Source organism: Haliotis rubra, unplaced genomic scaffold, assembly GCF_003918875.1.
Source record: "Haliotis rubra isolate DU_JTF1 unplaced genomic scaffold, ASM391887v1 Scf1423, whole genome shotgun sequence".
Lineage (NCBI taxonomy): Eukaryota > Metazoa > Mollusca > Gastropoda > Lepetellida > Haliotidae > Haliotis > Haliotis rubra.
Genome location: NW_025765363.1, coordinates 96,097 through 104,606, shown reverse-complemented (window position 1 = coordinate 104,606; position 8,510 = coordinate 96,097). Strand labels below are relative to the sequence as shown.

At 36.9% G+C, this 8,510-nt stretch overlaps 1 long non-coding RNA gene across 1 annotated transcript in view; it reads left to right on the top strand.

The window, feature by feature from the left end:
- The first annotated feature begins 1,046 nt into the window (after nucleotides 1–1,046).
- The window catches only part of LOC124269142, a 32,680-nt gene continuing 25,216 nt past the window's right edge, over nucleotides 1,047–8,510 (top strand). Inside the window, exon 1 of the long non-coding RNA XR_006896440.1 lies at nucleotides 1,047–1,148. This is a non-coding gene — a long non-coding RNA (uncharacterized LOC124269142). The remainder of the gene's footprint in view (nucleotides 1,149–8,510) is intronic.

The window sequence follows — 8,510 nt, the reverse complement described above, 5'->3', positions numbered from 1 at the left end:
AGTGAATATTTAACGTCACATCGGTAATATCTCAGCCACATCGTGACGAAAAAAGTTTATACCATAATAGGTGAAGACATTTTGAAGATTAAAACCTGTCGACGATGGACAGTAAAAATACTAGAGAATCACAGATATGAATATAAACCTAGCGAGCAAAGCTAAAACATTCCAATTTTGATGAAGGAGTAATAATATAATCCAACCCACCGACCCACACCCTCTCTCTCTCACACACACATGCAAGCACACGTACAGACAAACACGCTCCCTAGCATACATATCGCACTGACCCACAGACCCGATATTTGAACCTTTTAAACAGACATCAGGTGTTTGTCAAGAAAGGCATGCACGTAATAGTGGTGCTCAGTCATGGGTATCACTTCGCCATGTGTTTCTCATGACCTCAGTACATTATGGCGTGGTCGCTATCAACGAACCCAATGTGACAGTTATATTACAGAACCATTGAAATATATGTTAAAGTGGTGTCAATCTTATAACACTTTATTTACCCATTACCAATTATTTACGCGTGTATTAAATGTATGACAAACCTAACCATGGTCATGCGAGATTTCAAGGGTACTGAGATCCATGGCCTTCATTCACAAAATTTATGTTTATGACACATGCTAGAAAACACATGAAAACAATGGCCAGGTTTGCACACCTGTAAAACCCATATAAATACAGATTCGAGTGTTCAAATATTTTAATACCCCTTTAAACGTGTGTAAATCTGACAGCCAGATGATACGTAGATTTCATACGATGGTCATATGGACGCCGGATGAAACGTATCCTTTCTGACGTGAGTAAATTTGGGTAAAACAGCCATTTTGTATGGTGCTTGTTATGCTGTTTCAACTGTCATACAGTTGAAATAACCGAAAGAGATAAGTGTAATAGATCTCATATTTGCATGTGTGTCGCAATAGCTCGCAGGTGTTCACCGTTTCAGTTGATATTGTATTGTCGTCAAGTATGGCTTTCAATACCAACGACTTGCGCCCAAAGAGGAAATGTATCACAAGCTATGAATAGTTTTCCGGGAAACTCCTCTTAAAGCGAAAGTCGTCAGTCTTTTTACGCACTTGTGTATCATCTACAGTGTTCTGCCCATTACTGCTGTTGGAAGGAAGGTAAGAGAGCACAAATGTTAAATTATTTATATTAACAATATTTATCATTCCTCAGGTAGCAAGCCGCTATTGTCTATGATTCAAATAACAATGGTGCAGCATCGAGATGGCAGACCCTTTCAAGTTATAAATTTTACAGAAGATATTCATCGCATTATGACGGGAAAATGGAGTTTTTGCTGAATTTAGCTGCACTACTTCCGTTCTTGAAGTAAATATTCTGTTGAACAATAATCTGCATCGTAATCTATGCATTTAGTATTTGGAATGCCTAATACTGTGCCGTGGGGTAGCCTAATGGTTAAAGCGTCCACTCGTCATGCAGGGTTCGATTCCCCACATGTGGGGTAATATGGCATTATCCACTCACTCATTTACGCAACATATAATGGTTACATTTATTTGATTTTTATGATTGCATAAACCATTTTGAGTACAAAAATGGTTCGCTTTGTTACTAACTTCAAAGCAATCATGAGCATACACTTGTAGATACCACAGAACACTTGTAGATACCACAGAACACTCCAAAACTGACAAGTCTAACAGGGAAATTTTTGGATGTCAACGTCTTCATTATCGGTAACATGATAATCAGTGTGAATTACTTAGCCTTCCTTTTGTCCAATTACGGCAATCACTGTCTGTGCTAATCAGACTGGAACTGATAAGGTGCCCCTATTAGTGATAGGGAAATCATTAGATAAACAAATGCTTAGGCGGAGGAATTAGGACTGGATCATCTTTTTTTCTACCCTCATAGACAGACCTATGTCTCGCATACATCGATAAGTCGAATTTATTACTTGGTCCCCAGAGATTCGACTCATCGGAATTTGACTGTAGTTATTATTACATAACAGCTCTCGTTTACTCCTGGGTTCCCTACAAAAAATCACCCTATCTTCCATTGACCTGAGCGCAGTTGCTTGTGCCACTGTCATTGTCCAAAACATTATCCTCTCGATTGCCCAATAACCTCTATTTTCACAGCAGAAGCTAACGCCATATTAACAGCTCTTAAATATATTAATAAACACCGTAAATACAAACAATACATCATCTTTTTCTATTCTCTTTCGTGTCTTCAGGCTATTAAAAATCTTTCTTGTAAACATCCACTTGCTACTGGCCAATGCGACATCGTCTTTTCTTGGTTACCCAGCCACTTTGGCATTTGTGGGAATGCAGTGGCTGAACTTGCTGCCAAGGCAGCACTCAGTAAATCTGTGACACCACTTCTTATTCCATACTCTGTTTACAAAGCTAGCATCAGTGCAGAAGCAGTGGGACACCCATGTAGGTGGTAACAAATTAATATGAAATAAAACCCAATATTGGTTACACCTACTTGGGTTGTCAGTCCAGGTCATCAAGCGACGATGTCGTATTGGCCATACAAGGTATACTCATGATCTGTTAAAAGGTGAAGTATTTGCATCCTTTGTGATGAAAGAATCGCAGTGAAGCATGTCTTGCTTGACTGTGTTGAATATTCCATCAAAAAGGGATGACATTTTCAAATCACGAACTATGAAGGATCTTTTTAATAATATGACCGGTGAAGATCCGGGGTAGAATAGGTCTTCAGCAACCCATGCTTGCCACAAAAGGTGACTATGCTTGCCGTAAGAGGCGACTAACGGGATCGGGTGGTCAGGCTCGCTGACTCGGTAGACACATGTCATCAGTTCCCAATTGCGCAGATCGATGCTCATGCTGTTAATCACTGAATTTTCTCGCCCAGACTCGATTATTTACAGACCGCCGCCATAAAGCTGGAATATTGCTGAGTGCGGTGTCAAACTTAACTCACTCACTCACTTTTTAATAATATAAGTTTTCATTAAATTATTGCATTTTAAAGAATTAGATCTGTTAACAGATTCGTAAATAGATAAATATTTCAAGATTGGAAGTGTAAATTAACAACTCAGATTGTTAGTGGCTGTACCTTCAAGGGGTGTTAAGGTGCTGTAAACTTATTGTCTTCCTGAGAGGGTACGTCAGTCCCAAAACTCTGTAAAGTAAATTTCCAACTTACCAGGATTTTAAGCCTAGATTTTTTATGATTTTAATTATGGCTAAATTTTGACTACAATTGCCGGCTGCTGAAGGGATGATGTAAATCCAACTAGGGTCCATGTAGGTAGCAAAGGTACTGTAAGTCCCCGTGGTCCTTAGTATGGTGATTAACCTTCAGTTGCTGGTGATCTATAGCACGTTCATATATTGTGTTGTTGTCTCTCCCGATATATTTTGATGATAGCATACTAGTTTTAAATTACGAGCTGTGGTATTTTAGTAGTCTTACTGTCCTTTGATGACAGGTTTTTACGTTGTACACAGTTATTGATTTGAATATTGATATCAACTGTTCTCGTCACGATATGGCTGCAGCATTGCCGATGTGACGTTAAATTTTAACTCACTCACTCACCCACTCCATTGACCTGACGAAGCAGTAATAATATTTATAATCCGAAACATTATATTCCTCATAATAAAGAAGTTGACATGCAGTTCTTCCCTGTTAACAGATGAAATGCACTAGATTGACAAGCATTAAAATGTAATATTAACTGCGATTAAAAAACAATCAGATGATTTGTTTTAATAATTAAAGAGCTGCAAATTGTTGGTAATTTCTTGAGTTATGGCCCACCTCTGTGTCTCAACTGTAGTTGTATATTTTCTCGCCCATGTCCCAGCCAATACATCGTTTTTGCTATTAGTACTGCTGTCGTTTCAACTGCTATACTGTTGAAGGATCTGACAGATTAACATAGTTGATATATATTGGCGCGAGTGCTGCAAGCATCTATTCACCCATGCAGGTCAGTCCTTTCATGACCCACTTGTGGCCCTGTAGAAATATTTGACTCACACATTGTTGTATTTCATAAACGACTTAAATCTCTATGATACACTACAAGTACAATTATGATGATGAAAATATATTGTCTCCTGTAATGACTTTGAAATTTGTCTTTCATACACTTTATAGGTAACTTCGATTCAAAACATTATTTTAAAGATTAACCAGTTACATTAATCACTAACATAAATTTACTCAATAGTTCGTAAGTGACGGCTGTATATCTGTTTTGTTAGTTTGGTAAATAAAAGCAACTACTGCTAAACAATAATGGTGGAATTAACATCTTCATTGGTTTTATCCTAAATATATAGTTTAAGATTTATTCAAGATATCAAAGAGATAGAGATAATGTTTATTTGAGTCACACTTTCTGTACATTGTCATTTAATGCAAGATTTTTGGAGGAGTTTGAAAGTACAAAAACCACCCGTTTGGTTATGAGAGACTATTTAAACCAACGAAAACATTGTAAACCTACAGTATGTACACACATATAACCGTATACATTTGAAGTTAACACGTACAGGTATGCATACATACATAACATACATGCAACAAACATGCATACATACAAAAACATATGCAAAACAGCCACACAACCGCACATAATACACGCATGCATGCATGCATGCATACATACATACATACATACATACATACATACATACATACATACATACATACATACATACATACATACATACATACATACATACATACATACATACATACATACACACATACATACATACATACACACATACACAAAAATATACATGTATTATAATCATACATTGTATACCCACATACATACAGATACCCTGCACACAATACCATTGAACACAATACAAACAATACAATGAAATACAATACAGTTACGTACATTCGTACAGTTGTTACAATGCACAACATTCATACACCACGTGATGCATTCATCTAGTGTTAATGAATGAAAGGGTATAACTTAAGATACAAGTAGTGTATAGTGAGTGAGTGAGTTAAGATTTAAAGTCACATCGGCAATATTTCAGCCATATCGTGACTAAAACTAGTTCTAAATTTGTAATACAGACATATAATATATAAAACCCTGTCAACGAAGGACAGTAAAAATACTAGATAATCACAGTTATCAATATAAAACTAGCGAACAAAGTTAAAACATTCCAATTAAAGAAGACAATACAATGTAAAAATGGGCTATAGATCGCCAACAACTGAAGGTAGATCACCATACTAGGGACCATGGGGACTTACAGTGCCTTTGCTACCTGCATGGACCCTAGCTGGATTTACACCATCCCTTCAGCCATTGGCGACAGAAGAGAAATCTAGCCATAAATTAAAAACACACTTATTCTACGATTAAAAAAACAGGTACACTTAGATTGCCTAAATGTTTTGGGACTTACATACCCTCTCAGGAGGACAATAATTTTACAATACTTCAACCCCCCTTTGAGGATACAGCCACTAACAATCTCAGTTGCTAATCTAAACTACCAATAATAAAATATATATATATTTACAAATCACTCAACAAATCTAATTTTTTTAAAAATGCAATAATTAAATGAGAACTGACATTATTAAAAAGATCCTTCAGAGTTTTGGATTTGAAATAGATATCCCTTGTGATGGAATATTCAATGCAGTCAAGCAAGACATGCTTGACTGTGATTCTTTCATCACAAGGGATGCAAAACGGAGGATCTTCGCCTTTAAGCAAATATTCATGGGTATATCTAGTATATAGCCAATGCGACATCGCCGCATAATGACCTCTTCAAATCTGGACTGACAACCCAAGTAGGTATAACCAATGTAGGGTTTTATTGCATGTAATTTATTAATACCTACTTGGGTGTCCCACTTCTTCTGCATTAGATCGCGGATGTATGCTCTAATGCTGGCTTTGTAATCAGAGTAAGGAATAAGAAGTGGTGTCACAGATTTGATGAGTGCTGCCTTAGCAGCAATATCAGCCATCGTGTTCCCAGAAATGCCAACGTGGCTGGGTAACCAACAAAAGACGATGTCGCATTGGCCAGTAGCAAGTTCATTGTACAATTCAATAATTTCTAATAAAAGTGGATGTTTGCAAGAAAGATTTTTAATAGCCTGAAGACACGAAAGAGAATCGGAAAAGATGATATATTGTTTATATTTACGATGTTTATTAATATATTTAAGAACTGTTAAGATGGCGTTTGCTTCTGCTGTGAAAATAGAGCTGTTATTTGGAAGTCGAGAAGATATTGTTTTGGATCCAATGACAGTGGCACATGCCACCGCGCCACCATCCTTGGACCCATCTGTAAATAAGGATTTATATGTATTATATTTATTTCTTAATTGACTAAATTCTTGTTTATACTGTAATTCATTTGTTTCTGATTTTTTAAATGTAGTTAATGTTAGGTCAACTTCAGGCCTAACCAATTGCCAAGGCGGAGAAGAAAGAAAACGGGAAGGAGCTATATGTTCTAGCTCAATGCCAGCAGCAGAAAGGAAAGGTTTCAATCTTATTCCAAGAGGCGGAACAAGAGAAGGCTTCTTGTTATACAGATCTTCATATAGTGGATTAAAGACACAGTTATATGCAGGGTTTGACTCATGGGAATAAAGTTTTGTAATATACTGTAAAGTTAATTTTATACGGCGTTGTGTAAGAGAAGGCTCATCTGCTTCAACATATAGACTATCAATAGGAGAGGTTCTAAAGGACCCAAGACAAAGTCTACGATGGAGCCATAATCAAGTTTCGAGCGGACCAATGATCGATACAGGTGGAGGAGGGTAGCTTGATCCCCTCCCCACTTTGAGTTGGAAATAACTTTCAACAAAACGAGTGCCTTCAGGCATTTGGCTTTAAGTGATTTAATATGTGGCAAAAAAGTTAAATGGGAGTCGAAAATTAGACCCAAGAATTTGGCCTCCTTAACAACTTTGATGGGAGTGCCATTTAAAGATAGTTCTGGATCTTTATGCGGTTTATATTTTCTACAAAAGTGTAGACAATTAGTTTTGGATTTGGAAAATTTAAAACCGTTTTCAAGACACCATTTATTTATTTTATTTAAACACAACTGCAATTGCCGTTCAATAGTATGCATATTTTTACCACGACAAGAAATGTTAAAATCATCCACAAAAAGTGATCCATCAATTGAATCGTTTAAAACCTTGGATAAACTGTTAATCTTGATACTAAATAAAGTGACGGACAAAATACTGCCTTGTGGGACACCCTGATCCTGATTGTTATGGTCAGACAGGGTTGAACCCACTCGGACTTGAAATTGCCTGTCATTGAAAAAGTTGGATATAAATTGAGGCAAACGGCCTCGTAATCCAAAGTCATGTAAATCTTTTAAAATCCCATGTTTCCATGTTGTGTCGTATGCTTTTTCTAAATCGAAAAAGATCGACACTGCATGTTGTTTTTTAATTATGGCATTTTTCACAAAAGACTCTAAACGAACTAAATGATCGATGGTACTACGGTTTTTACGGAAACCACATTGTATATTAGTTATAAGGTTATTGGTTTCCAAGTACCAAACAAGTCGATTGTTGATCATACGTTCCATGGTTTTGCAAACGCAGCTAGTTAGTGAAATTGGTCTATAATTAGAGGGATCAGTATGATCACGTCCAGGTTTAGGTATGGTAACAATAATAGCGTCCCGCCACGACGAAGGAAAATTTCCAGACGTCCAAATGTCATCAAAAACATGTAAGAGCGTCTCTAAACATGATTCAGGCAAGTGCTTCAGGAGTTGATAATGTATGTTATCAGCCCCTGAAGCAGTATCGTGAGCCTGGTCAAGAGCAGTATGTAGCTCATGTATCGAAAATGTTTCATTGTAGTCTTCCCCATTATCTGAATTGAAATTAAGAGATTTCTTTTCTAGCCGTTTTTGATATTTTTGGAATTCAGGTACATAATTAGATGAGGAAGAATGTTTGGCCAACGTCTCACCAAGTTTATTTGCAAATCTGATGTATCAGTCAATAACTGATTCCCATCTTTGAGATGGTGAATGCTAGATTTAGAGCCCTTACCCTTTATTTTCTGAATCATATTCCACACCTTTGATATCGGTGTGCGCGAATTGATTTTTGAGACATAGTTTCGCCAAGAGTGGCGTTAATTTTGCTTGAAAGTACGTCGTGCTTTAGCATTTAAAATTCTAAATTTGTCTAAATTGTGGACCATAGGATGGCGACGGAAATAATGCTCAGCTTTCTTCCTTGCCTTCCTTGCCTTTTGTATCTTCGTTGGTAAACCATGGTTTTCGTACGTGTGGAATTGCAGAGGACTTTGGGATACACTCGTCAGCTATGTTATTTAGTTCATCTGAAAAACATTGTATGGCATCAGGAATATCAGTAAAAAGTTCAGACTTGAGTCTGTCAGCACAGAAAAATTCGTATAAAGGCCAGTTAGCCTTTTTAAAATTCCATCTCGATGATGG